General features: G+C 40.3%; 1 protein-coding gene across 1 annotated transcript in view; it reads right to left on the bottom strand.

Moving 5' to 3' along the window:
- Nucleotides 1–14,492, bottom strand: part of SPSB4 (splA/ryanodine receptor domain and SOCS box containing 4) — a 129,331-nt gene extending 114,839 nt beyond the window's left edge. Inside the window, exon 1 of the mRNA XM_003763735.3 lies at nucleotides 13,929–14,492. The gene's annotated coding sequence lies outside the window, so the exon portion shown is untranslated. The remainder of the gene's footprint in view (nucleotides 1–13,928) is intronic.
- Nucleotides 14,493–15,828: the final 1,336 nt, after the last annotated feature.

Genomic DNA, 15,828 nt, shown 5'->3' with positions numbered 1-15,828 from the left:
CGGTTTCATGTGGTATCCTTTTCTGTTCTACTATGTATATAGCACCCCTTTTATTTCATGTTTGTTACTTTCAAAATAAAAATATTTTCAAAAAAGTTAATTGGTGAGAAAAGGAGCAGAGGAAGGGACACAATTCATTAAAACACGTTCATTTCTGCTTGGATTACGATATAATATCATTGTAGACAGATCAAGGGAAAGAACCAGTGGTGAAACAAATTTTTGTTACTCATAGTAAATCAGATTGGTCAATAATAGTTACTTCCTTTTTAGTCCATCCAATGGAAAAAAATTGTATCTTTTCCTATTTAACCAGCTTTACTCCTTCCTTCTTGTCAGGTCAGGCACAGGTTGGGAGCTGAAATGTTACCTGGGTGTGCTTGGGCCTCTCCCTGCAGGGACTAAATAAATGCTTTCTTTTTGTACCTGAAGATGTCTCTGATTAGCTAATCTGGGTAAGGGGGTCTACCACTCATCCCACACTTCTTTCTCTGTATCTTCTTCCAAAGAATACTTAAAGTTGAAGGGACATTAGAAAACATTGTTCTTCATTCTCCTCTCTTTACAGATAAGGAAACTGAGGCCCAGGGAAGTTAGGCAGAAAGTAGGAGAGCAAGGGTTTTAATGCAGACCATCTGTCTCCAGACCCAATATTTTTCCTTGCATACTACAGTCTCTCTCACTTCATAGTTGTCATATTCCTTAGCCTATGTAAGGGCAATATCTTAACGCTATAAACTCAGGTACATAATGAATACTGTCTACTTTTAGGAAAAGGAACAGGATTAGCTTTATATGTAGGTAACTGCTTTTGTGGTCTTATTTGGGGGGGAAATGGAATTCCCCCCTCCCCTTCATCTTCCATCCTTTGGCTCCGGAGCCACCTCTTTTAAAAATGCAAATACTCCTGGGAGTAGGGAAGCATTAAATCTTTTACACATTACTGTGAATTAGTTTAGGCTAGACTAAGCAATGAGACTGCTGCATGCCTGAGAGTGAGAAGGAAGGGAAGGAAAAGGGCATTAAAGAGACACTTGACCAATTTCACTGTTTTGAAGAAGATCAGCCCAGCAAGGGTGTTTTCCTGGTGAGTTTCTTTCAAAGTATAGCTTTCCCAAACATGCCACCCAGCCCCACTAATCCCTTTCTGAGACAGTTTGGATTGTCCTCAAATAGAGAAGGTATTATTTAACCTAGAGGAGGGGGAGAAGGAGTGCATAAAGGCTAAACAGCCTTTATCTATAAGTAAACTGGACACCATAGCCCCCTCCAAAAAGACAGCTCTGGTTTCTTCTACCCACCCCAGAATGTTTACATTAAAACTTTCCTCCACCAGCCCCAACACAAAACCCTCTTTTCTCCTCCCCATCACAGTGGGTGACTTCATAAACATTCCCAAGAGGTCTAGCAGCTTTCCTGTTACACTATGGGCACATTCCTCATCCACGTGGTTTCGATTTCCTATAACATAGATGAAAAATTGAACATACATCTTTTCCCATCCTTCCCAGTTAAGTAACAGCCACTCTCCATCACAGAATGTAATCGCCAGTCCCACCACGGAGCAGCAGATGTAGCTGCTTAGGGTCATGTCAAAGATTTGCAGACCCAAAACTAAAGGATAAAGTGGGGCGGGGTAGAGGAGAAAGGAAGTGGAAAGGGGCAGTTAGAAAGGGAGCCGAGTATTGGACAGTGAGTAGCTCAGGATTCAGTTTAGGTTACTTCAAGGCAGTCTTTGACCCCAAGGAGAATGCAGGCCAAAAAGGGTCATAGGGTATTCTCTTGGGGAATGCTATTCACTGCCTCCCATTCACATGCTGAACTAAGGGACTTAAAATAAGAAAAAGAATGTGAGTGTCCCAGAGGGATGGAGTCCTAGTTTACTTTCCACTAATCCCAATCCATTTTTTTATTCCAGTGAGAGAACTAATTATGCAATCAATGGTTGGAAGAAAACTTTCTTTTTAGTAATTTTTCCAAATGCTTTCAATTTTGTTCCATTTTGTATTATTTTAAATGTTCTTTCTCTCCCAATTAGACTGAAAACTCCAGGAAGGCAAGGACTGCATCTTACTTCTCTACTAGGCGATAAGCAATGAAGAGATTCCAAGCACTGTGCGTGGAATCAGGAAAACTCATTTTTCTGAGTTCAAAACAACACCTTTTGCCTCAGTTTCCTCATCTATAAAATAAGCTACAGTATCTTTGCCAAGAAAATGTCAGATGGGAACATGAAGAGTCAGCAAGATTGAAATCACTCAACAACAACCATCTTTCCCTAATGTTGAGCCTGGCGCTGTACATATAAGAAGTTACATTTGATTGGTAAATATTTGTTGAACCAAACTCAAGACACTAGCTTCTCCATATCACACTTAAGTCACCATCTTGAACAGACCTAAAAAACTGTACTTTGTCTGCACTTTTGTTTCTCAAAATCTGATTTCTTTAAAGGCAGAGTCCAGGGGCAGCTAGATGGCACAGTGGATAGATCACCCGTCCTGAAGTCAGGAGGATCCAAGTTTAAAAAAGGTCTCAGACACTTAATACTTCCTAACTGTGTGACCCTGGGCCCCAGTTGCCTCAGCCAAAAAACACAAGGCCTTTCCTGGCTCCCTTAACCCCAATTCCAGGTGCCGTTGCTTTAAAAGTACCTGCTTTAATTGTATGTATTTTTCTATATCTGTAAGCACAATATGTCCTTCATTAGAATGAAATCTCTGTGAGGGCAGAGATGGTTTTAATTCTGTTGTTATAAATCGGGTGCTTACAACAACATCTGGCATATGGTGCTCGTTAAATACTTGATTGATTCTATGTTAGAGAAAAGGGAAGTCCATGAAATTTTCTTAAGTATTAATACTAATTGCAATAATTATACTAATAGCAACTGGCACTTAGTAACACTTTAAGATTTGTAAAGTATTTTATGATATCTCATTTTAGCTCATACCCACCTTGGGAGACACTGACATGGACTACCATCATTTATTTTATATTAACCCCATTTTACTGTACAAAAACTGAAACAGAGAGAAGTTGAGTTACTTCAATTAATTGAGCAATAAATGTTTATTAAGTGAGTACTATGTTTCAGGTACTGGATCACACAGCTACTTACTGCCTGAGGTCATATATGAATGCAGGTGTTTGAGACTCCAGGCCGAGGGCTCTACTTTGTAGCCTAGTAATAACCAAGATTTTCCCAAAACTCTGAAAAGATGATTTGTAAATATAAGAGCTTTGAAAGAAAATATAAGCTTGAAAGAAAGCTTCTCATAGCTCATTACCAACATGTATACATTCTCAGTTACCACTAACTGGAAAAAATGATTTTGTCTACTGTCCATGTGTCCAACAACATCAGGTTAGTGAGTCTCTTGCTCCCCGATCCGTGGAACCAGGTGGCAGATGGGGCTCACTCAGGATTCCCTCTTCCCTTGGGACAATACCTACCTCAGTGTAGAAGGAAGGGGAAGACATTTGCAGAGAATGACAAATGACCCATTTGTTGCTTCTCTGGAAAGCAGCTGTCTGTGGCAGGTATTCCACTGTGGCTAATGGTGAGTCATTAAGAAAAAAATAAATTGTTCTGCACCGTATCCTCTCTATAGAAAAAGTGGCAGCCAAACCACTATTCAAAATGAGGGGCAAACAGCCTATTTACAAGTAAAAGTGTAGCTAGCAGAGAGTTTCAGTCAATTCTAAAGGTTTGAATGAGACCTGGCAGAAGTTGGTATAGCAATGAGGTTGCAGGGAAGCAAATGTCATCTTCTTGACTGATAATCACCATGTTTGCATAAATGAAGGTAAGATTGGGTGAAACAGGAGCCTTCAAATCAAGTTATCTCATTTGTTCTTAAAAATCCTTTGGGGTTCACATTATTATTCCCAGTTTACAGAAGAGGAAACTCAGTTACAGAGAGGTTGATTAAGTTACCTTACCCAAGAGCACATAGCAAGTTAATGGCTGCACTAGAACTAGAACTCGGGTCTAATTCAGTAAGGAGCCAAGACAGAGTCTTAAAATACAGTGAATGTGAGAAATGCTAAATTTCTTTCCAATGGACTACACCCATTTTAAAAAAAGAAACAGATATCCATTACCTGTGGGATTAAGCCTAATAATTCTCATTATGACCCCTGTAACTCTTATTCAGCTTTCTTTTTGATTGTCTTTCAATCAATCAGACATCTGACCAGCTTTAGGTTTACTTTTCAGTTTAGGAAACTCCACTATTTCTCAATTCTGTCCTTGATTTAGAATCCAAGACCCTATGTCTTGTCTAGTAGTTCTGATCTTGACTAAATTCTCATTTCTCCCTACCCCTCCTGTCATTGAACATAACATGGGACATTGACATGGACAACCATTATTCATTTCTGTTTTGAGCTGTGAGGCCTATAGGCCCAATAGGAATGTTACTGGTAGATTAAAAAGATTCTGTCCGGGTTTTAGTTCATAGTTTCCATGGAGCACACCCTGATGTTGCCCATACCTCCTTTAACTAAAATACAATATAGGTTCTTTTAAATTAAACATGCTACCTATCCTCACTCCTCTTTCTCATGGTCCTGAATAAATTAGGGACCTAAATTGAAGAACTCTTGGTTACAATATCATTGGCTTTGGTGCATTTTTCTAATGAAAAAGGTCTATAATTGTAGTCAAGAAATTCGGCGTTCAAGTTCCAATTTTGACACTGTTTTTGAGACTACAGAATAATCAACTTGATTTCTTTTAAATTTCAGTTTTCTAATTTATAAATTGGGAATATTAGTAGTTGTGAGGAAAATACTTTATAGGTCTTAAATAATAACAATGTAAGTTATTATTTGACAGATCAAATCTAAAGTGTTGGATTTGTTATTCAAGGCTTTCAACCACTTGGTCATTCTATCGAACCTCTTAGAATCATTCCATTATAGAGGCAGTTGGATGGTATAATGGTTAACAGGCACTGGGCCTGGAGTCAGGAAGACCCGGTTCAAATATAGCCTCAGATAACTTATTGACTGTGTGATTATAAGCAAATCACAAATTGCCTCTTTTTTCTCCTCTGTAAAATGGGAAATATTGTGAGAATCCCTTAAGATCTTTGCAAAGCATCTAATATATATAGTAGATACTATATATAAATGCACATTTCCTTCCCTTCCCCAATCTCATGCACACTTCTAATCCAAATGCTTATTCCCTTTTCCTTCCTCTGATCAAATACCCTTTGAGAACTTTGCTGGCCTCCTCACTGTCACCAACCCACATAGCACAGTCTGGGCATTTATCAAGACTTTTTATCCAATATGTAAATTCTTTTCTAACTTTTCAAAAATTCTGCTTATCTTAAATTCCACTTCTTCCATTAAGGTTCCCCAGTCAGTGTTGATAAACTCCCCTCCTTGATTAACCATGGCCTTTTACACTCTGCTTCAAGCATTCTGACTAACCATGGCTCTTTACACTCTGCTTCAAGCATTCTAACACTTGATTATATCCAATTTACTGCTTTATTTATTACTTTGGAGAAGGAAATAATAAACCATTCCAGTTTCTTTGCCAAGAAAACCCCAAATGGGGTCATAGAGTCAGACACTGAAAAATGACTTAACAACAAAAACTACTTTTATTAATTTACTACTTTATTTATATATACTGTATTGTACACTATTTCTATGCTGTTCTCTGTTTAGTGTGTGAAAATATGTTCTCTTCACCTGAGACTGATTATAAAACTTTTTGAAATCAGAGGCTGGGTACAGGATGGGTACATCTCGATTTTTTTGTCTTAAGCTTCATTCTCTCAAACCAATATGGATTACAAAAAGCATCAGAGGATAACAGCTTCAACACTCTCTCTCTCTCTCTCTCACTCACCAAACTACTTATTTCCTCAGCTTCATTTAGACCCGGATGTTTAATTACATTATCAGGTATTGTACATGACTGAGTTCAACCCATGTCTGAACAATAAAACAGAAAAAACCAAATTGCCAATTTCACTTTCCAGTGCTCTGCTTGTGTGTAGTTGCTGAGAAATTATTCAGCAGCAAGAAAACGATGAAGTATGAATATTTGATTCTGAGCTTCTTAAAACACCCCAGATGGCATTTTGTAGGGGACATCAGCTCAAGACTGCTACTTTCCCTAGGTAGTACAGAACCCAGAACACCAAAGTCAGAAATAGTGAGTTTGGCTAGTCCCACTAAATTTCCTCTCATCTGGGAGTCCTGGGGAAAGACTGAAGCATACTTCCAGGATTCTTTATAATTACCATGCAAATATACCTTCCCTTTCCATCCTCCCCCTCTCAGGGATTAAGAAAAATTCATTCAATTCTACTTCCCCATCCCCTAATCTTAATTTCTCAAAGTCAGACCTAAAGGTTTAGTCTATCTGAATTAGAAAAAAGTCTGAATTCTATATATATTTAAAACAGTTTTTTATTAATTTTAAGTATACATTATAACTTCCAAACAGACCCTGTTGTTCAGTTGTATAAGACTCTTCATGACCTCATTTGGAGTTTTCTTGGCAAAGATACTGGAGTGATTTGCAATTTCATTTGAGGAAAATGAAACAACTAGAGACAAACATGGTTAAGTGACTTGTCCATCGCTGAATGAGTGTCTCAGGCCAAATTTGAATTCAGGAACAAAAGTCTTTCTAACTCTAGGCCTGGGGCTCTATCCACTAGGACACTTGGCTGCCTGATAGGGTCTTGTGTTAGTGCAAAGTGTTAGACCATGGAAACCTGGAGTTCTACTTGTTTTATTTATTTGCATCATACTATACTTGTTTAATCTTTGTATCTCAGTTTCTTCATCTACAGAATGGAATATATATGGAAAGTACTCTGTAAGGTGTTATTAATACCATTTGCTTAAGTTCTATGGGCCTCAATTTCTGTATCTTTACAATGATGAGTTTGGATTGGATAAACTCTAACTCCCTTTCAGCTTTAATATTCTATGATTCATTCATGGAAACTAACAATAAAGGCATTGAAGTCTTTAGAAAGAACTTGTTCATTATGTTCCCAGCAAATTAAATATGTTCCTAGAAATCCTTTGTACCTTATTAATTGTCTCAGCAAATCTTTTCTTCTCAAGAATCCAAAGGGAGATTCAAGTCCCACTTCTGCCCAAATTATCATGAATTCTGTATCCCTGGGACCCAAGACAATGTGGTTTTGTGGAATTACTCTATAACTTGGTTTCTATGGGAATCTTGTCTGTGTTTGAGGCCCCAAGGCCAGTGGGGTAATTCCTTAGCCTAGTGATGCAGAGAACGACTGGAGATACAGAGTGGTGCCTCTCAAAGGGGGACAGAGAGCATCGATGATGTGAAAGTAAGAAAATCCTATGTAGACAGACAACCTAATGAGTCTGAAAGGTTGCTACTCCTAGGGCAAGATTAATTATGCCCACTTCACCTGAAAATTCATTTGTAGAAGACCCACTATTTGAACACCAGGTGGCAACAAGAATTCAGAACCTGCTTGTGATAATTCGTGATAACTGGGGAATTAAAAATAAAATGGGAGTGGACCTCCATTTGCACAACAAGTATAGTTCTGAAAAGTTAGGTGTAAATTAAAATTTTAATTTAAACTTGTAAAATGTACTAAGGCCTGGGCACGGATTTTTCTAACCAAAGGATCATTTGGGGGGGGGGGGGCATTCTTTTGTTAAAACAAATAATGGAATATTCTTTTTTTTTTCTTTTTTTGAGGCAGTTGGGTTTAAGTGACTTGCTAGGGGTCACACAGTTACTATCTGGTGCAGTCCCAGATTTCAGGGCCAATGCTTTACCCACTACAACATCTAACTACTCCTGTCAAATATTCTTGATGCTAATAATCAACCTATAATTTGGCAAATTAAAAATCTGAGTAAATTAGTAAATTATTTTCTTAGTATTTACTATTAGCAATTAATATAATTAGGAAAATTTTTCTTAATATAAAGGCATGCTAAAATTATAAAACAAAAACATGCACACATCAGGCTTGACCTGCCACACAATGGTTAACACACGACCTGTGTGGGCACATGAATATATGTTTACAGATGTGCACGTGTATGCATGGAGGTCTTTAATGATTTAAAACCAAACAGGTGTTGGGCTCCCTTCCCTGTGATGCCAGACAAGGTCGAGTTTCCTAGTCCCTCCTCCTTGTGCTCATTGAACTGAGAGAAAGGTATGAGAGGGTCTTGTCTGATTTAATTAAGCTGCTCCTTGGAGGAGTGAGGAAGGTGAGGGAGGGAAGAAAATCAGACTCTGGGAGAAAAGTAAATGTATAATGAAAGAAATGAAGAGGAAATGTAATGGTCCTTTGATTTTAGAAATAAACATGCAAATAGTGTAATATACCCTGAAGTAAAGTCAAGACCGAGGGTCACTTGACCTAACCAATGTCATTTGAGAAGGAAAAAGCAGGGTCAGCATTCAAAACCAGACACCCTGACTCTAAATTTACTGTTTATTCTATTAGACCATGTAGTTTCTTATTATGGGAGAAGGGGGAAGAATGAACAAGGAGGTCAGAACCCATGATTTCATCAGTATTAGGAATTTCCAGAGTGGAAAACACTCTCCATAATAATCCCTAATCTTGGAGAGTTAGTGACTTGGGGAAATAAAAGATTAAGTGATTTACTCAAAGTTAGCACAGCTTAAAATGCCTGTGACTAGGCTAGAACTCAGGTCTTTGACCAGAATTATCAAGCAAACATGGTAGTATGATTGGAGGTCAGAATCCATGATTTCATCAGTATTAGGAATTTCCAGAGTGGAAAACACTCTCCACAGTAATCCCTAATCTTAGAGAGTTAGTGACTTGGGGAAATAAAAGATTAAGTGATTTACTCAAAGTTAGCACAGCTAAAATGCCTGTGGCTGGGCTAGAACTGTAGACTATCTGGAAATCAGATTTATCAAGCAAACATGGTAGTATGATTAAAAGATAATAGTCCCTTTAGAACTGGAAAGGACTTTTAGGGAGCCATTTAAAGTCTCATTTTACAGATGAGAAACTAAGCCCTAGAGTTTCAATAGCTTGCCCAAGATCAGAATCGAGAAGTGGCAGAAAAGGGGATTTGAACTGGGTCCTCTGACTCAAATCAGTTTATCTTCTTAGTTCCAAGTAGTAGAAAGAATACTGAAAGTATTAGTAGTGAAAGTAGTTAGTCCTCACTAAAGAACTATACAAATACAAAGTGGTGTCATTATTTCAGAAGGCAAAAGAGGCCTAAGGAAAGTAGGAATTATTAGAATCCCCAGGAAACCTGTTTAACTCGAAGCATAGATGAGGAAGTTTCCTTTTAATTACCTGGCAGTAAGCCAGAAGCTCATATGAAAATCATGGGCAAATCAAGGAAAATGAAATAATTTCCAATGTGTGTATTTTATTCTTCTTGAAAGGGCAGAAAAAGGCCACCTTGAGCTCAAAGGTTCACTCCTCTTAGCTCAAATCCCCAAAAGTCAAATAACAAATACAGCCTGGGCAAATTCTATGCTGAATTCTAAATCTTTTCTGAATATAGCTACATTACCCGAGTACTCAAATACTCAAGATTGATCTTCACTCTGTTATGTTTGACAGCCTTCAGATATCAAGAGGGCCAAATTAATTATTAGATCCAACAATCAAATCAGCATGGGATAAAAGAAGGGGTCACTCACAGGTTTAACAAGTCTTGACAAAATTTGTAGTGAGGCAAAAGGAGGTTAGGTAATTTGTCCAGAGTCACACAAATAAAGAGATTTGAACTTGGGTCCTCTTGATTCCAGGCTTGGTACTCTTACCTACCTATGACTCACACACAAGCTTGACCTAGAACCTAAATAATTAAGGTATTATAGGTCCATATTAAACTTCAAATTTGTTGAAAAGAAAGGGGGAAATGGTGAAACCATCATTCACTATTAATACCAGATTGCCGACCAGTTCTTCAGAATGGGCAGGTATTTTAAAAGAATCTGCCTTTAAAAAAATGCTTCTCATACCTAGGATTCCAAAGCTTAAAATAAGTTATTCTAGGATTATCCATTGTTTTTTATCTGTGCTTTCCCCTGACTCTCCCTAGGCCTATTCTAACCCATCAGGTTCCTCATAGTCTTTTCTTATGTATATCTTTTACATTTCCACCATGTCTTCAGCTGCCACTTTTCCCAATTCTCCCTCAAAAGATTTTTTCTAAAAGTCTGCATATTTCTTGGGGTTAAGGATCCCTGCAATCTATGGTGGACTCATCAGAACTGCTTTCTCAGGGTCTTCTTCCTATTATCTGCAGTATTCAGACCACCAAGGAAGAGGTTATTATAACCCCTAATAACATTGCCGGTTGATAGTCTATTACAGTATCCCAGCTTTTCTTAACAGTCCTCCATTAATCTGTCATCCACTGATATCTGTCAACTGTTCTTAAAAATCTGTTTATATTTTCAGCCTTTAACCTCTAAAGATAAAAGCTGGACCTCTCTGGTCCTTAAACTCTCCTTACTATCACTATCACACAGTTTCTTCTCTAGCCCTAGAAACCAAGATTTATCAAAACAAACATGGCAAAAAAAAATAAATTAAAAATTAAAAGCAAACATGGCAGCTTGATCATAGGAACACCAATGTAGAGCTGAAAAGTGTTTTAGAGGTCACTTAGCCCAGTCCCTCTTATTAACAGATGAGAAAACTGAGCTTCATATAGATGAAGTAAGGTCTCCAGATCAGAGCATCTATTAGAATAATAAAGACCATCTAGTTAACCAATCACTGGCCTTCATTCAAAGAGAGCCCAAGTCTACATTTTCATTCACATTCCACTTTTAAGACCCAGCAGGGGATAGGATGTTACTATAGCTCAGGATGACAATTGGGTTACTTAACACCAAGCCAACATTGAACAAAGAGGGGAAGGGGACATGGAGATTCAGATCAGTGGGAGGACAAGACCTCAGGTTTTAAGGAATTTACTTTCTAGTAAACAGGGCTGGAAAACAAATCCAGGAGGACAGAATCCTCAAGTTGTCCCGCCTAGAAAAATGGAATTTTGCCTAGACTATCTGCCTTATTAGAAAATCTTAGAAAATGAATGAGCTCAGGTTTAGAAAGTTTTGCTTTCTATTGATGCTTCTAAGATTTACTGCAGGAAGGAATCTTATTCTTTAGTCCAAAACTCTCATCATTATCAGAGAAGGGAATCTGAAGATTATCGAGGGTCACTTGATCTAACCAAAGTCACTTGGGAAGGAAAAAGGAGAGTCAGCATTCAAAATAAGGCATCCTGACTCTAAATTTACTGTTTATTTTACTAGACCATGTAGCTTCTATTATGGGAGAATGGGGAAAAAGGAATAAGGAAGGGGGTCAGAACCCAGGATTTCATCAGTATTAGGAATTTCCAGAGTGGAAAACACTCTCCACAGTAATCCCTAATCTTGGAGAGTTAGTGATTTGAGGGAATAAAAGATTAAGTGATTTCCTCAAAGTTAGCATAGCTAAAATGCCTATGCCTGGGCTAGAACTCAGGTCTTTGACCAGAATTATCAAGCAAACATGGCGGTTTGATTGGAGGTCAGAACCCATGATTTCATAATATTAGGAATTTCCAGAGTGGAAAACACTCTCCACAGTAATCCCTAATCTTGGAGAGTTAGTGATTTGGGGGAATAAAAGATTAAGTGATTTAGTCAAAGTTAGCACAGCTAAAATGCCAGTGGCTCAGGTCTTACTGATACCAAGTATTTCTTAACCATTATCTCACACTGTCTCTCAGTTATTATTATAATTCTAATAATTTTTTAAACTACTTTTGGCCATAATTCCCATGTTAGAAGACTTGATGACTTAAGTAATATTGTCTTTCTTGACTTTCAAACATGTGGATATTGTTCAGCTAAAAAGTATAAACTTGTTCATGGGTAACTTGTTGAAGAAGATGGCTAAGTTGGCTAGAGCACTGGGCCTGAAGTCAGAAAATCTTGAGTTCAGATTTACACTAACTGTGTGACCCTGAGTGAAGCCCTTAAACTGTTAACCTTAGCCTATTGGAGAAGGAAATGGAGACCTGTCCTCAATCTTTGTCAAGGAAATTCCATGGATAGGCAGTATAGGGTGTGCTGTATCCGTAGGTTCCAAAGAATGGTACCAAACTGAACAACTACATCTTATTGGGGAGATGAGGAAGCCTGCTCTGCTTCAGGGCTTGGTGGTTACAGGCTGGGCCCACAAGGGATAGAAAAATAATCCTGAACTAAAACTGGCTTCAATCTTACTTTTCTATTTTCTGAGAGACAAAAGCACAGCCCTCAAAACAAAAGAGGAACTAAGTAGTTAAATGAATGAATAAAACTTCACATTTCACACATTATATATATGAAAATCTGATCAAATGTAGAGCTTCAACATTTTTGGTGTGATGGAAACATTTGTATTACTTTGGTGTGATGGAAACATTTGTATTACTTTGGGAGTAAAGATGCTATCCATAAGGTAAGGTGTATGTGAGGATAGGCAAAGAGAGGATATCTCTCACAATTATTATTTTGCCAATATCTTGGGAGGCCCAATAAACTTGGAATGAAGGTAAATGGGAGCCATAGATTCGAAGATTATAAGGGAATGAGGTTTTAAGATCTACAGGTAGTTCTCAATCTAGTGATTGGGGATTCTTGGTATAATGAAAAAAAATCATTGTAATGAAAAAAGATCCTTGTAATAAAAAAAATCCTTGACAGAGAGGTCAAGAGACTGGATTCTAATTCCAGCTCTGCAACCAACTTAGTTGTGTGACTTCAGGCTTAAAAATTTAACCTTTCAGCTTTTCATTCTGTAAATTGGGGCTAATCACACTTTTCCGGTCTAACTCCAAGGAATATACTAAAGAACAAGCAAGGAAAGTTAAAAGCACTATACAAAGATCAAATATGTTAAAAGTGAAGGATCATACCTCCTCAGAAAGAAAAATTCAAGTCTTTAACCTCATATTTGAGCCACAAAAACTGCCTAGAAACACACAAGAATACCTTTATCCTTTCTCGTAGCTGGAATGTGTTTGAGTGGCAGATTCTTTGAGGAAAAAAAGTAAAACTAATCATGAATCGAATATTTTTAGGCCAGTCAAATATGCTGAATTGGAAGAGAAGTAAACAGTGGAAACCCATTGCCGGTAGAACAGTGAAACACTGTGGGCAGTGCTTCGAGATGGGATGTTTCTTAAAACATGCCATACTGCCCTAGAGTAGGACGGATTTAACCCCTAGGGATTCTGTTGCAAAAAAAAAAAAAAAAAGACAAAAAACCCCCCAAAACCCTTTGCTAACAAGGACAGAATTAGCCCTGCTCGGGATGCCAGCCTGACTTAGAAGTCATGTAGAATCCGGACAGTCCTTTTGGCCTTTAGTTTCAGGGATATTCCCAAGGACTCTTTTCTCAAGTTTGAATCACAAGCCGGAAGAGTGGGGGAGAAGAGGAGGGAGGCAATTAACTTAGCCTAATGTGCAACCTGGGCGATTTAGCCTCTGCGGGAGAGTGATGCTGGCAAAGGCGTTTACTCGGTTACTCAGAAAACCACCAAGTTCCCCGGAGGTGGGCAATAAATCAAACCGCCCGCGAACAAAAGGTGCAAAAGCCCCCCCATTGCCTGCCTGGGTCAGACGCTTGTCACACGCAGAAAATCACCCTTCCTGTGTCCAAGGATCCCGGGGCACGGAGACTCGCTGAGGAAAGGGGCTAGCGGACTGGGAAGGAGGGAGGGCTGTGTGTGTGTTCAGACCGCAACAGCGTGCTACAGAAAAGCCTCATAAAGGCATGCATGGTGCTTAACTTGTAAAGCAGCCGGGATCCCATCAGTGCCCCTTTGCATCGCTCAGAATGCAAACCTCTCTAGCTCGGAGCAAGAACGAGCCACGGAGGGATTTTAGTACTTACCATAAAATGCATATGAATCTCGTTATCGCCAAAGTGCGGGCCAATCTTCAGTTCAGCGAGTCTGCGAGCAAAGCCCCAACTCTCGGCAGCCGCGCCCCGCTGGGTGGCCGGGAGGAGGGGGTCTGGAAGCCTGAGCCCCGGAGGGCGAATCCTCCCTGCACTGACCGCGGTAGCGCGCAGGGAGGGAGAGAGCGAGCGCTCCCAGGCTCTCGGGAAGCAGGGGCCGCCCCGGAGTTGCGGAGCACTTGGAGAAGTTGGGAGCCTCAGCAGCGGCGGGAAAGGAACATCTGTCTGCTGGTCCGTCTGGGGCGGTCAGCGCGCGTACGCGGGCAGCCCGGGAGACACGGAGCGCGCCCAGCCGGCGTCGGGAGCTCGGTGTCTCAGGGGGCACCGGCCGGAGTGCCTCGGCCCCCCGGGCCCCGGCAGGCTGGCTGCCCCGGTGTCTGCAGGGAGCTTCTCTCAGAGCAGGGCGGCTTTGTGCCCAGAGCCCGACTTCTCCTGCTGTGGCTGGAGCTGCGGCTGCTGCTGCTGTAATTGCTGCTGCTGCTGTTACTGCCACCGCCGCCGCCGCCGCCGCCGGCTCCCCTCCTTCCAGGACAGGGAAGAGGCTGCAGCTGAAAGCCGATCGGGCTGAGCTCATCCCTGAAGGCCACTAATCCAATAGCCTGGGAAGGAGCAGCAGATGGCAACGCCCCTTCCCCCACCATCCCAGCTCCCGCTTGGCCCGGCCCAGCCCAGCCCTGCCCAGCCCGGCCCAGCCCGTCCCGGCTCCGGAGCTACGCTCCTGGCTTCCCAAGGCCAACCGCAGGCTAGAAAGCGAAATGGATTACCCCATCCCTGGCAGCGTCGATGTCATTTCAGTTTGTTCATTCATTCCATTTCCATTCATTCAGCTATTTATCTAGCGCCTACTAGGTGCATTAGCATTGTGGCGGATACACACATTTCCTTGCGAGCTTGCTTCGCCGCCAATCTGAGGGCACCCGGGGTGGACCGGGAAAGCTAAAAACCGCATCGTTCACTATCTGTCCCAGAGCTTTCACTGAATCACACTTTTTTTTATTGGCAAAGCAGCAACTCTAACCTCATCCTCCACGGCTCAACTCAGACCCCACTCCTTCTGAGAAGCCTTCCTTAATCAACTTCTACGCTGAATTCTCCTAGAATTGATCGGCATCCCTCTTTTAGCATTGATAGTCTGTTTAGGGTTAACTTGTCTCACTTGTGTGTTATGTTCTCAACTGGACTGACTGTAAGCTCATTTTTTTTTTTTTCATCCACAAATCCATCCATCCATTTATTCATCCTGCACCGGGCTGAGGTAGATACTGGGAAGATATGCAAATATAAATAAAATAAGAGTATACACTTTCAAAGATCTGACAGGAGCTGGGATATGTAAATAAGAATGAGTGTAAATTTCTAAGAGGAATACAAATAGTGCAGAGTTTAAGAAGAGGGAAAGATCATTGTTGGGGGTGGGAAACTAGTATCATGAGAAGACTTCATGGAAGAAGTGGCTTTGGAAATGGGTAAAGATGAAGGAGGAGAAGAGTACATTCTGCCAGTAGGGGATGTTGTGAGCATAAATGGTAGAGATGAGGGGGATGAGGAAGCATCTGTTGGCAAAGGGTCCCTGAGAGGGAGCAATAAAAATTAAGGTTGGAGACCTAAGTTCCAGGCTATGATTCTGATAAGGGCAGTTAGAAAGGATTGGGACAGGTCATAGTTCTTTCTATCAAAATAACCTGAGGATTAAAAATGTACCTTGAAAATCTCTAATTTCACCTTGGTAATTTGACAAAATCAACCTTTCCAGCTCTTTGTGGGCAAGTCTCAAATCGTATTCTTTTCTACTCTGCACTCCTACCCCAGGACCTAAATAAGAACTGAGCATACA

This window comes from Sarcophilus harrisii, chromosome 3 (assembly GCF_902635505.1).
Source record: "Sarcophilus harrisii chromosome 3, mSarHar1.11, whole genome shotgun sequence".
NCBI classification, from domain to species: domain Eukaryota; kingdom Metazoa; phylum Chordata; class Mammalia; order Dasyuromorphia; family Dasyuridae; genus Sarcophilus; species Sarcophilus harrisii.
The sequence above is the reverse complement of the archived record's forward strand: the minus strand, read 5'-3'. Positions and strand labels throughout refer to the sequence as shown.